The sequence below is a fragment of the Staurois parvus genome, unplaced genomic scaffold, assembly GCF_062004578.1.
Source record: "Staurois parvus isolate SC_StPar_1 unplaced genomic scaffold, SC_StPar_1.0 ptg000361l, whole genome shotgun sequence".
Taxonomy (NCBI): Eukaryota; Metazoa; Chordata; class Amphibia; order Anura; family Ranidae; genus Staurois; species Staurois parvus.
Window position 1 is genome coordinate 12851118 of NW_028318157.1, and position 14268 is coordinate 12865385.

Here is a 14268-nt window from a genome sequence, read left to right on the forward strand (position 1 = left end):
TAACTCCTTTCCTATAAGTCTTCCAGGACAGCCCCTTTGAGATGTAGAGCTCCTCCCTCCAGGACAGGAAACATGTAAGCACAGTGCTTTAAAAGGCGGAACTCCAGGCCTCCCTCTTCAGTTTCACCCAAGAACCACAAGAAGACATTAAAAGACATAACCATTTATGCATAAACGTACATTACCATTCAGTCTTAGGGTGGGAAATCCCAGATGTCCTGGAAGACTTATAGAAAAGGAGTTACCTGTAAGTCTAACTCTGGTTTTCTGGTTTTCTCAAAATGTCTTCCAGGACAAACCCCTTGAGATGATAATCAAGAACCTATCCATTAGGGCTGGGATACTGCCTGGAGGCCTTTGTGCCCAAATGCCTGATCTTCGCTAGAAAGCAGATCAAGTCAATAATACTTCACAAAAGTAGAAAAGCTGAACCAGGTGGCCGCCTTACAGATTTGTTCTGGCGAGACACTGGCTCTTTCTGCCCAGTATGCTGACATGTATCAGGTTAAGTGTGTATTAACAAATGGGGGCAGAATCTCAAATAAATTGTACATTTCCACAATTGCCATCCTAATCCATCTAGCTATGGTGGATTAGGAACCCTTCCGCACTCCTGCAAAAAGAACAAAACAGAGTCCAAATTTCTGAGTATAAATAGCTCTGGTAAATGGTTTGCAGCCGTTCACAAAAGTCCTAATTACTCCGTCAGAAAACCCCTGAACTTTCAGGAGTTGTTCTTCAGTAGCCACGCTGCCAACCTCAAGGTTCTTACTCCATGGACCATGACCCTTGGGCCGCTCTGTTGCCTAGATGGGCTCCCCAACCAAAGCTGCTGGCATCAGTAATAATGAAAACCGGATAAGGTGTGTTCCACTCCAGACCCTTGGTTAGATTGTATTGCTTCCACCACCACCAAAGGGATCTCTTGATTCTGAATGGGGTCCAAAGCAGATCTGTTCCCATTCCAAACCCTCAGAAGAAAAGCCTGCAGTGGCAGCTTATGGAATCTTGCCCAGTGGACAGCTGGAAACATGATGTCATGAGACCCACTGCCCTCATGATGACCCTTATTGTTATGGACAAATTGCTCTGCAACCCTGCCAGCACCTGATCTATCCTGAGAAACTTCACGGGAAAAAAAATCTCTCTCTACCGAGGAAATTGCGTACCCCAGACAGGTAGCTCTCTGTGAGGGAGATAAGCATGATTTGTCCCTGTTACAAGCCACCCCAGACTCTGAAGGAAGTCCTGAGCAACCTACAGAACCTCTGTCAACTGTTGTCGAGACCTGGCCATGAAAAAAAGATTGTCCAGATAGGGAATGATCATAATAGACTTCATTCTTAAGGGAGTCAAGGCCTCCACAAGCACCTTCATAAAAATTTGGTGCTGAGGCCAGACCAAAAAGGTAGAGCCCGACACTGCCAGTGATGGATCTCTGAACCCATCCTTACTGCTATTCTTAGGTATTTCTGACACGCATGTTGAATGGGAATGTGGAGATAGGCATCCCTCAGATCCAGCATAGCCATGAAACAACCTGGGTAAAGGATGTTCCTTACAGAGAAGATGGATTCCATCCTGAAGTGTTTGTATCTTAAAGACTGATTGAGAGGTCACAGGTTTAAGATAATGTGAAACTTGCCCGAGGGCTTTTGAGCTACAAAAACATGGGAATAACACCTGCTCCCCTGCTTGTTCCGGGGAACTTGGGTAAGGACCTGATGATCTACCAGGTCTCCAATTAGGCCACACAGAGCCTGTGCCTTTTCCCGATCCCTGGGAAGGTTGGTTACCAGATACCTGTGGGGGGACTGGAGTCGAACTCTAGCCTGTACCCTCTTTCTATCAAGTCCAGAATGTACAGGTTTGAGGATATTGAAGTCCACTGAGGGAGAAAGGTCCCTAGTCTTCCTCCCACTCGGATGCTCAAGTCATTGAGACTTGGTGGGGCCCTGAGGGGGATTGAATAAGATCCCCCTCTTACCCTTGTTCTTGTGCCCTGTCCATTGTTTCTTGGGCTGAACATCCTTAATTTGGACCTGCGTGTTTTGGAGAAAAAACCTGCTGGAGTAAGATCTCTTCTTACTCTCTGGATATGCCCTCTTTTTATTTGTCGTACGCACCAGAGTCTCCTTGAGACCTGGACCAAAAAGGTTATCACCCGTAAAGGGTAAGACACAAAGGTGCAATTTGGATGCTGAGTCCCCTGCCCAGGTCTTTAACCATAATGCCCTTCTGGCTGAATTCACCAGGGCTGAAGACCTCGCCACTAGCTTAACTGATTCGGCCGAGGCATCCACGAGGTAACCTACGACTTTAAACAGCAAAGGAAAGGATTTTAGAATTTGCTGCCTAGAAGTCAATGCCGAGAGATGTGTCTGTAACTGGGTAAGCCAGCACTCCAAATTTCTGGCTACACAGGTGGCCGATAAAGCCAGCTTAAAGCCAACAGGGGTGGAATCCCAGGCCCTGCAGATTAAGGTTTCCCCTTTTATCCATAAAATCCTTTAGGGCCCCCATACCTTCAAATGCTAAGTCTGTCCTCTTAGAAAATCCAGAAGGGGTAAGCGTCCAACTTTGGAACTTTGTTCCATGGCTGAGATATGTCGTCCTCAAAAGGAAATCTCCTTTTAAGATTACCTGAAAAAAAGGGCTTCCTTTCAGGGTTTTCCCATTCCAGCTTAAAGGTATCAACCAGGGAACTATGGACTGGAAAGACCCTAGTCTTTTTTTGCATGTAGACCCTGATACATATATAACAGGTAATGCTTAGATAGACATACATCCTCCTCCTTTATCTCTAAGGTTTCATATATAGCCTTAAGGGGTTGTCTACATCATCATGGAACAATTTGGTAACCTACGACTTTAAACAGCAAAGGAAAGGATTTTAGAATTTGCTGCCTAGAAGTCCCACAATGTACTGTGGCCGGGCAGAAGCTACAGGCAAAGTGACGTAACTGTAAGTCGCTCTGGCTGTACTAACACAATGAATGAAAATGAATGGGACTCGGTGATCATGTGATCGCTATGCAATCACATGATCACAATGTAAGCAAAGCTGTTATGAATTAATCTTATTCATAACAGCTCTGCTTCTCTTCCTAGTGAGCTGTGATTGGCCCACAGCTGTCACATGATCCATTGGCCCAAGTGGCCAGCTCCAGCCAATCACAGATCACTATCTTGAGCTGTCAAAAACCTAACTCATTCATGACAGTTAATGAATTAGTTAGGTTTATTGCAGGAGACATGATCTTTATTTCTCCTGCAAAGCAAAGTGTAAAAGAAAAAAAAATCCCTGATCACCCCCCCCCCCCCCCAGTTGTACAATTTTACATGGTAACATTGTACTATTCTGATAAAAGTAGTAACAAAAAATAAATATTAAAAAAGTGTTAAAAACAAAATACCATATTGAGAATTGAAGAAAAAAAAAATTAAGGGTTTTTTTTTTAACTACTTGCCAACCATTTACCCAAATTTTGCGGGAGAGCAACAGCTCTTGGCAAAGCAATGTAATCATATGGCGCTTCCTGTTTTGGGGTTTGAACTTTCCTGCACACCCTGCTGCCCCCCAGGACGGTCCAGAGAGAGAAGAGAGAACACGGCACCGAGTAAAAACACTACATTTTACACACACACGTTAGAGTAGCACATTTAACCCTTTGATCTCTCCTAGTAACCCTTTGATCGCCCCGTCACCCAGCCAGTGCCATTAGTACAGTGTCAGTATATAACATTTTTCACTGATCACTGCATTCCTGCCACTAGCGACATCAGGTAACATCAGGGTCAATAAGCAGCCCACTCAGCCAGGGTCAGCTAGCGTTACATTGCCCATATACTATCACACTCATGCTATAGGTCGTTGATCACCCCCATTGCTAGTTTAGTATTTGTACAGATCAATATAATTATCATGAACAGAACTATACTAGTGCCTCCTTTGTATAGTGTCCCCAAAAATGCAGTGTTAGCAGGATCTGCCCCATTCGCTGCCAGCACTAGTGTTTAGCCCCTCCGCTGTTCTTCACATAAGATTTGTATCAATTGATGGTGGGCCAAGGCAATTTATACACACAACAATACATCGCCACCCACCCAAATTCAGCTCTTGCCAGACAATTTGCATGGAAACCTATCACAGTTTCTGAATTTAAAACTTTTTTGGGCCTGTCCCTCAATATGGGCATTACAAAAAAGAATGAATTGCGGTCATATTGGTCATATTGGTCCACAGACCTGATTCATTGTATGCCATATATGGTCAAAATGGATCAGCAATGTACTGGTATGTCGCTGGATTTTGAGGGCAAAGGGGATATCTAGAGTTTACCAGACCCCAGAATTCTCAAAAAAGAATACCTATCAATGCATATTGCAGTTAGAGGGAAATTTTACTTTATCTGTGATAGCAATAAAAGTGATAAAAAAAAAATAAGGACAGTGTAAAAAAAAAAAAAAAAAAAGCACCCGTGCCCCCCTACGCGAGTTGACCCTGGGTCGGTATGTAAACAGCGGCTTCACCAGGCATGTGAGGTATCACCGCAAATGTCAGATCAAGGGCAGTAATTCTAGTACTAGACCTCCTGTGTAAGAAAAGGCTTGGTCTTCAAGAGTGGGTGATGTGTGGCATAAGCTTCTAATATTGGCCCTGAAATGCCAGGATAGTAGAAGCAACCCCTCCAAATAGTCCCTTTTTGAAAGAGGACACTGTAAGGTATTTGCTAAGAGGCATGGTGAGTATTTTGCAGATCTCAATTGTTGCCACATTTTTGTGAAAAACAAAGAAGGAAAACAAAAATGTATTTATTCATTTCAAAACCCTGTGACAAAAATGATATCTTTAAAATACTCACCATGCCTCTTATCAAATTCCTTGGGGTGTCTACTTTCCAAAAAGGGGTCATTTGGGGTGATGTTTGTATTATCCTGGCATTTTAGGGTCTACGAAACTGTGATAGGTAGTGAGGAAGTGATATGAGGAAATATGCCGTTTGAAAGCCTGGAGGTGGTCATTGGATGTGGGGGCCTGTATGTAGCTAGGCTGCCAAAAAGTCTCTCACATGTGGCATCCCCATACACGGGAGAAGTAGTAGAATGTATTTTAGGGTGTTATTCCACATACGCACATGGCATTCATGAGCAATATATCATTAAAGTGACAACCTTGTGTGATAAAAAAAAAAGGCATTTCCAAAACATTTGTGGCAAAAAATTAAATGTTCCATGGACTCAACATGCCTCTCAGCAAAATCCCTGGGGTATCTACTTTCAAAAGAGGGGACATTTGGGGGGGGGGGGGTTGTACTGCCCTGCCCTTTAGCACCTCAAGAAATGTGATAGACAGTCAGAAAATAAAAGCTACGTAAATTCCAATATATATACCATAGTTTGTAGATGCTATAACTTTCATACAAACCAATTAATATACACGTATTGAGATTTCTTTTACCAAAGACATGTAGCAGAATACATTTTGGCCTAAATTTATGACTATCTTTGAGTTTATTGGATATTTTTTATAACTGAAAGTGAAAAATATTATTTTTTTTCAAAATTTTCGGTCTTTTTTTATTTAAAGCGCAAAAAGTTAAAATTGCAGAGGTGATCAACTACCACCAAAAGAAAACTCTATTTGTGTGAAAAAATGACATAAATTTAATTTGGGTACAGCATTGCACGACCGCACAATTACCAATTGAAATAGTGCAGTGGCGAACAACAAAAAATGGCCTGGTCAGGAAGGGGGGTAAATCCTCTGGAGGGCAAGTGGTTAATTGAGGTGATAACCCTATGGCAGGCTGTAAATGACTCATCCTTAATTAGGCTATCCACACAATTGCGGCATAAGGGCTTTTCCCAAGCTAATCCCAATTTTGCCGCACAAACTGCACACTTCTTTTTAGTGGCCTGACTCTGTGTCTGGTCCTGGGTATCGCACCGGGAAGAGGAGGTACTGTACAAAAAAACCGGGAGCCACCAATACCACCCTTCAGCCTAGAGCTCCAATACAGGTTCCTTTGAATGTGTACCTATCCTTTCAGAGCAAAAATAAAAAACTGAGGAGGGAGGGCACCACCTTTTAAAGTACTGCGCTTACGTATTTTTTGTCCTGGAAGATGTTTTGAGAAATTTTGTTGATAGAAAGTGGAGAGGAGACTTGGATCTCAAACAAGATGACACAGTCTGGCTGTCAACTGTTAGTCAACTGTCCATCTGGCTGTCAAATGTCCGTCCAAAATGTTAGGCCCAGATATATTGGTCCATTTGCTGTCAAGAGACAAATTAATCCAGCAGCTTATGAATTTTTACTCCCTGAAACATATAAAATTAATTCTGTCTTTCATCTATCCTTGTTAAAACTTACAAGACTAAATCCATTCCTGGGACTTGAGTCAGGTCCACTAGCACCTACAGTAGTCAATGGCAGCGAGGAATATTAAGTCCAAGGAATTTTGGACTGCAGGAGAAGAAGGGAACTATTCAGTGCTCATTTAAATTGAAGGGCTATGGTACAGAAGAAAACTCATGGGAGCCAGAAGCAAATGTTGAGGTCAGAAGCCTGATAAAGGGGAGTCCCTGGTACAATCAGGCCGATCGGGCTGCTGGGCGGGGCCTGAACATGGCGGCAGGGGAGAGCTCAATGTAGGAGCTCGTGGACGGAGCTCCGCTGTCTGACCTCCCCAAACCTCCAAGCCTACCCCCTGAGGCATGTTAGAGCCCTGCGGTGTGGGACTTACCTGGCCTGACGGCTCCCGGTGGAGGAGAGGTTGATGCAGGCGAGGGGAGAGAGAGGAGCGGCTGGAGACTGGCAGAGAGAGAGTCCCTGGACGCTGGGAGATTAAGGGGGCCGGCGCAATCATGTGACCGGCCGCAAGGCACCACTGGGAGATCGGGAAGCCGGCCGGCGTTTTGCAGAGAGAGAGCAACGCCGACCTGCTTGCCGGTGGCCGACACATTCTCCCCCTATCCCCCTGGTACCCCTTGAGCCTAAAATAAAGTGGAAGGAGAACTACTGAGACATGGACAAGGAGTCTGAAGAGACCCTGGGGAGTTCCCCCACATGAATGGACCCTCAGAGGAACTGAGCGAGAAGGCACTCACTGGAAGAGGACATAGGAGGAGGGTGAGTGATTATGAATGAACTTTGACTTGCATTTGAGGAACTATTGTGCTGACCCCCAAGAAATAGAGTGTAAGTGAAAGGGGGAACCCCTGGAGACTGTACAAAAGGTGGAAGAGGCTCGCAGAAAGAAGAAGAGAGGCTTAAGGGGAAGGAGAGGGAGAGGAGGGAAGGAAGAAGAGGAAAAAAAAAAAGAAAAAGGAAAACCAACAGGGGGACAGGGCAGAGATTTGAAAGTTTAAAGAATTATTTCCCCTCCCTACCCACGAATTTATAAAGGAGTATAAGAAGAATAAGTGCCACAGATAAAAATGAAAAATAAAAATGTAAAAGGAAGTGGGCTTAAAGGGTCCCAGACTGGTACAATTAAAAATACACATCCCAAGGAAACGTAACCCCAGAAAGACCCCAGAGCAGGACTGAAAAAGGAGAAGCAGATCTTAGTATGGAAAGAAGTCCTAGAGTATCATTAGGCCTTGATACTAGTAATCAGCAAATATCAGGCAATATAGAGATGGAAAAAGATCTACAAATACCTAATAAAAAAGAAATGGCAGAAATGTTTAAAGAACTGGAGAAAACAATAAAACAAGAAATGGTAAATATCCGCAGTGATCTGGGACACCTGTTGGAGAGAGTTGAGGAAACGGAGGAGAAAGTTAAAGGTCAGACCCAGGCTATCTCTGAACTTGAAAAAGAACTAACTAATATAGGGAAAGCCCAAGAAAAACTGTTATATAAGGTTGAGATACAAGAAAATAAAGACAGGAAGAGAAACATCTTGATACGTGGGGTCCCAGAAAACCCAAAGGGAGAAAATTTGCAAGAGGTGGTTTGTAAAATATTTAACACTATAACAGACAGCTCTGAAATGGAAAGGTCTAAAATAGAAGGAACCTTTAGAAAAGGAAAAATTCTGAGAAATCTGGGGAAAGAAAGGCCGAGAGATATACTAGTTAAATTCTATGAACTTCGGGATAAAGAAAAAATCTGGAAGAAGACCAAGGGAAAATCAGTAATTAAGTATGAAGGAGGAGACATACAGATATATGCGGATCTGGCTCCAGAAACTTTGTGGAGAAGGAGAACTTTGAGACCCCTATTGGAAAGGTTGAAAGAACAAAATGTGCAATATAGATGGGGGACTCCCGAATGCTTAATAGGATGGAAAAATGGGACTACAGCATACCTCAGGTTTCCAGAAGATTTGAAAAATTTCTGTGACAGTTCAAAAATCCAAAGAATGGAAATTCCTGGCTGGGAAGAAGAACAATGGGAAAATAGAATGAAGAGAAAAGAGGACTGGCAATATGTGGGGGGGAGGAGGTGGAGGGGAGAGGGGGAGAGGGATTTAGGAAGAGAAATAGGGTTTTTTTTTTTTTTTTTTCTTCTCCTTTATCTTTTTCTATCCCCACCCTATCGCCCTCGTTTTTTTTTTTTTTTTTCTCTGTGCCTGTGATAAATCTGGGTGGGGCTTGGGGGGTTATGGGGAGGTTAGACAAGGGGAAAGTCGTCCATGGATGGAGTCTTAGCCCAAGGATCAAATCAAAAGTGGACTTTATAATCCATAAATGATTAATAGGCAAATGTTAGGCCTAAAAAGAGGGGGGAGGGGGGAGGGAGGGGGTTGGAAGGTTGGAAGGGTGGGAAATGGGAGAGGGGGGTTGTTTCCTCTGCAAGATAAAAGACGATATAAAAGCAAGTGAGAAGGAAGAAGGAGGAGAGGAGAAGAAGGGAGGAGAAGAAGAAATGAGAAAAGGAGAGAGAAATGAAAAATATAGATGGAGGAGAAAAGAGGAAATTTAAGGAAGATGGAAGAGATTCAGTTTATAACATATAATATAAATGGGTTGAACTGCCCTGGGAAAAGATATAGATTATTTAAAGAACTACACCATAGAGCTGCCTCAGTGATATTTCTACAGGAGACACATCTTGAGATAAAATCAAATGTTAGGCTGAGGTCTAGAAATCACCCAACATGGTACTATGCAGATTCCCCGGTTAAAAGAGCAAAAAATAGGTTTGGCAAAGAATATTAGGTTTGAGTTGGAAGATAGAAAAACAGATCCAGATGGGAGATTTTTGTTTTTAAAGGGCAAGTTACAGGAGATTGAGTGTACACTGGCCAATATCTACTGTCCTAATAAAAAACCGGAGGAGTATCTGAAAAAAGTGTTGAGGAAGTTGATGGACTTTAAAAAAGGACGTCTGATCCTGGCAGGGGATTTTAACTTATGGACCCACAAAGGGACGCCACCTCCCATATAAAGACAGAAGGAAGTAGAGCCCTGAAATTATTGAAAAAAGAATTACACATAAGTCAATTAGTAGATGCCTGGAGAATTACACACATGCAAGATAGAGATTATACTTTCTTCTCAAATATGCATAAGAGATATTCAAGATTAGATCATATATCAATAGAACATCAATTAATTGACCATCTGACCCAGGTAGAAATAGAGACAATATCTTTATCAGATCACACCCCAGTTATTATGAAAATAAAATGGGGGAGGAGGAAAATCGGAGGGCTGGGATGGAAATTGAATGAGACATTTTTAGTGGAAAAGGAAATAGCTCAGAAAATAGGGGAGGAGATCGGACGCTTTTTTAAGGAGAATGGGACAGGGGAGGTGTCAACGGCCACAGTGTGGGAGTCTCATAAAGCTTATATAAGAGGAATATTAATGGCGATTGGGGCAAGAAAGAAAAAAGAAAGAAGGGAGAAAATGAATGAGCTCTTAGAAGAAATAGGTAAATTAGAACAAATACATAAGAATAGAATAACAAAAGAAATAGAGCTGAAGTTAAAAAAAAAGAAAGAAGAATTGAAAGAAATGATAGAAGAGGAGAGGAGAAAGTATATAATAGAGTATTGAGTGAGAGATATAGATGGGGAGAAAGACCTGGAAAGTATCTGATGAGAGCCCTGAGGAAAAAGAAAAATAGAAATTATATAGAAAAAATAAAACATGCTAAAGGAAACCTGATGCATTCAAATAAAGATATCATCAAAGCCTTCATAGAATATTACAGGAAACTGTACAATATAAGCCCCCTGGAAGGTTCAGAAGCTATAGACAGTGAGAAGAACCAAAAAAGAAAGAAGTATTTGGAACCGGCTGGGTTACTAAAATTAAGCAAGGATCAATTAAATTCCCTAGATGCAGATATCTCACAGGACGAAATAAAATTAGCATTGAAGGGGAGAGTGTCGGGGAAAAATCCAGGACCAGATGGATATACAGTGAGATATTATAAAAAATTTAGTGAAATTTTAGTACCAAAACTTAAAAATTACATGAATGCACTAGGTGGAGAGATGGAAGTAAGAAGAGAATCATTACAAGCCCAACTCGTGCTCATTCAAAAAGAGGGAAAAGATCCCTCTCAGTGTTCGAGCTATAGACCTATTTCACTATTGAACACAGACACTAAGTTGTATGCAAAGGTCCTATCAAATAGATTGAAAGAGCTAATGCCTGAATGGATACATGAGGATCAGGTGGGCTTTGTTCCAGGGAGGGAGGGTAAAGACAATGGGGTGCGATCACTGATGCTATTCCAAAAGAGTAAAAAGGGAAAAGAACCGGTGGTGTTACTCTCTATAGATGCTGAAAAAGCGTTTGACAGAGTGAACTGGAGATTCATGATGGATACTCTGGAAGCCTTGGGAATTGGGCCTAGGATGAGAGAGTGGATAGGAAAGCTGTACAGATACCCCTCTGTGGTTATTGGGGTAAATGGGGAGAGGTCAGAACCCATTGAGATGTCAAACGGAACAAGACAGGGATGCCCATTGTCCCCATTGTTGTATGTTATATCACTAGAACCATTATTGTCAACAATAAGGCTGAATAGAGATGTAAAGGGAATCCTGATAGGAGATACAGAACATAAAGTTGCTGCTTTCGCAGACGACTTGCTGTTCTACGTAGGAAATCCCAGGATAACACTTCCAAATTTAATGAAGTCATTAAAGGAGTATGGAGAACTATCCAATTTAAAGATAAATCCAACAAAAACGGAGATTCTAAATATAAACATCTTAAAAAATGAAAAAGAAAAGATACAAAATGAATTTCCCTTTAAATGGAAAGATAGGGATATAAAATATCTAGGAGTAAAACTTACAGCCTCACACAAACATCTATATAAATTAAACTATATTTGACTGATTAATGAGATTAAAGACGAGTTAAAAAGATTGGAGGGAGGAACCCCGACATGGATGGGCCGTATTAATCTGGTAAAAATGGTAATAGTACCAAAAATTATATATAGATACCAAATGATCCCAATTAAACTCCCAGAGATTTTTTTTTAAATAATTAAGAAACTGATAACAAAATACATATGGAGGAATAAAAAACCAAAACTGTCATACGAACTGTTAAGTAGGAGGAAAGAAAGAGGTGGTTTAGGGCTCCCAGACTTTAAAAGATATTACAAAGTGGTAATATTGGCAAGAACCATAGATTGGATATTTAATTATAAAAAAAGCTGGGTGAGAATAGAGAATGAACTCAGTGGAATAGACTTGGGAAGAATGATATGGGTGCCAACACAGTATAGGGGTTTAAATGATAATGTAAATACATACACTTTGAATGTTTTAAAGATTTGGGATAATTTACACAGAAGTATGAAATGGACTTTTAATTCCACACTGATTCCACTAAAAAACACGGAGTTTTTTCCCCCAGGCAGAGAAGAAATAGGAGGGAGGTGGTTTTAAAAAGACAAGGTGCAATTAGGAGATATTTTGGTTGGAGATGAAATAGGATCATTTGGCGAATTGAAAAAAAAAGAGGGAGAGATCTTCACTAAACTAGACGAATGGCGGTATTTCCAATTGAGGTGTTTTGTTAGAAGTTTGCCAAGACCTTTAAGGACAAGAGACAATTGGAACTTGTTCGAAAAGGTATTGGGAACACAAGGTGATGGGAAACATGGGATTGCTAGAGTTTATAAAATACTCACTGAATTAGACACAAACACAAAGCCAACATATACAACAAAATGGGAAATGGATATGGGAATTGTGATAGATGAGGAAAAGCAGAGGAGAATGTATAGATTAACTCACGAGAACGTCTCTATGAGAGAAGTAGAGATGAACTATAAGTGTTTGACAAGATGGCACATTTCACCAAAGTAGAAAATAAGATGTGTGGAGAGAGTTCACCGTTGTGTTGGAGGGGATGTGGAGAAATAGGCACAATATACCATATATGGTGGGGATGCCCAAAAATCCAGATATTCTGGAAAACAATAATCCACTTAATAAGAAAATTGACAGAAATAGACATAGATCTAGACCCAGAAGTATGTATTTTGCATAGCACGGATATAACAATAAATAAATATAAAAAATCAGGGATATGGTACTATATAAATGCTGCAAAAGCCCTGATACCCAAGTTCTGGCGGCGAATAGAGGCACCAAAGGAAGAGGACTGGATTGAAAGAGTTGAGCAGATCAAAAAGATGGAAAGGTTGTGTCATACCCAAGAAGATAAGATGGAGGTTTACTATGGGAAATGGGAGAACTGGGAAAAAGCTAGATTATATATGAAGTATAGGAAAGAATAAAGAAAACAACAGAAAAATTTCACTTGCTGATATAAGAAGACGCAGAGAAAAGAAAGAATAGGCAGAGGGGATATGGGGTGGGGGGCGGAGGTGGGAGGGAAATGTAGCATAGAGTATATAAAGTAGAAATGTTGGATAATATAATATTATAGAATATATTTTTATATATATATATTTATATTGTGATGATGAAATGTAATTAAAATGAAAAATTAATAAATATTTAAATTATAAAAAAGAAGCCTGATAAAGGCATTCTTTCAGGTCCATCCTGAAAAGATGTTTTCAGATGGGCATCTGGAGGTTGCTCACTGGGAGGGGGCAATGTAAGAAAACCTATGTACATGTTGGAAGAAGGCTGGCATATGCTCATACTTATGTGCATGTTCATAATTCTGAGAAAAAGCTCAATACAAAATAGTCATTGTCACACAAGTGTTAGCGTGTCCAGAAAACAACTGTGCATACACATGTGCATGAACACATGTATGAGCACTGGCATCAAATGGTCTATTTAGGCTGCACTCTAACATGGATGGATTGCTGAGTGGTCTTCAGCTAGATCCTGCTTTAACTGAGCCTTGACCTGCTATACCTGGTTACCTGTGCATGACTCGGCTTTCCTCTGACCTCTCATTGGATTTTTGCCTACCTACTGTGTCTTTGGCTTGTATTCTGACTCTGCTCCTGTCTTGTGTTCCTGTACCTTGCTGCCCAGCTGTATACTGATCCCAGCTCATATCCTGACTTCCTATATGCCTGATGTTCCTGTACCTCACTGCCCGGCTGTTGATGACATTGTGGGTTGTGTTCTGGCTGCACTCCTGTCTGCCAAGCAAGTTTCACCATATCCCTGGTTCCTGCTTCTATGATCATCTGCTTCTGGCAAACCCCAGCTGGCACTGCCTGCTACACCGACTCTTATGCCACTCTGTTTCCCCACACTCCCTGTCACTACCAGGGGTGTTGGACAAGAGGTGCAAAAGAAGACCTTTCTCCAGCTCGATCTCCACTAGGTATGTGACAGGCTGTAAATTGGAAATTCATCAGTCACAGGAATCCCTGTATTGTTACCTACAAATAACTTAAATAAACCACAGAAACACTTTTGTAAAGACCTGAAGAACATGCTATGTGTTTACATTTTAAGTAGATATCATACTCTGCAAAAACATGAATGATGAAAGAGAAGAACTTTGAGAAAGCAACTTACAGATGTAACAAAAATAGCACAGGACATAGCCATCACCAAGACAACTGTATTTACTTTTTCGTTCATTTGCATAAAAAAGTACAGGTCTATGAAGACTATAACAATGGTTCACTGTCATTTCCATGGTCATCCCAAAACCTTGACCTACAATTCAGATAAAATGAAAAAAAAAACAACACTTTTAGATTTTTATTTAATATGAATGTAGCTCCTTATTTTCCAAATTCTTTAATACTGCTTGTGTCAGGGCTCCAGGGTGTGACCAGAGGTATGTGACTGACGCAGGGAAATGCAGGCTTCAAATAAGTTATAAACAATATAA

The 14268-nt window shown here is 41.1% G+C and overlaps 1 pseudogene; it reads right to left on the reverse strand.

Moving 5' to 3' along the window:
• Positions 1–593: 593 nt before the first annotated feature.
• The window catches only part of LOC149456515 (uncharacterized), a 200096-nt pseudogene continuing 186421 nt past the window's right edge, over positions 594–14268 (reverse strand).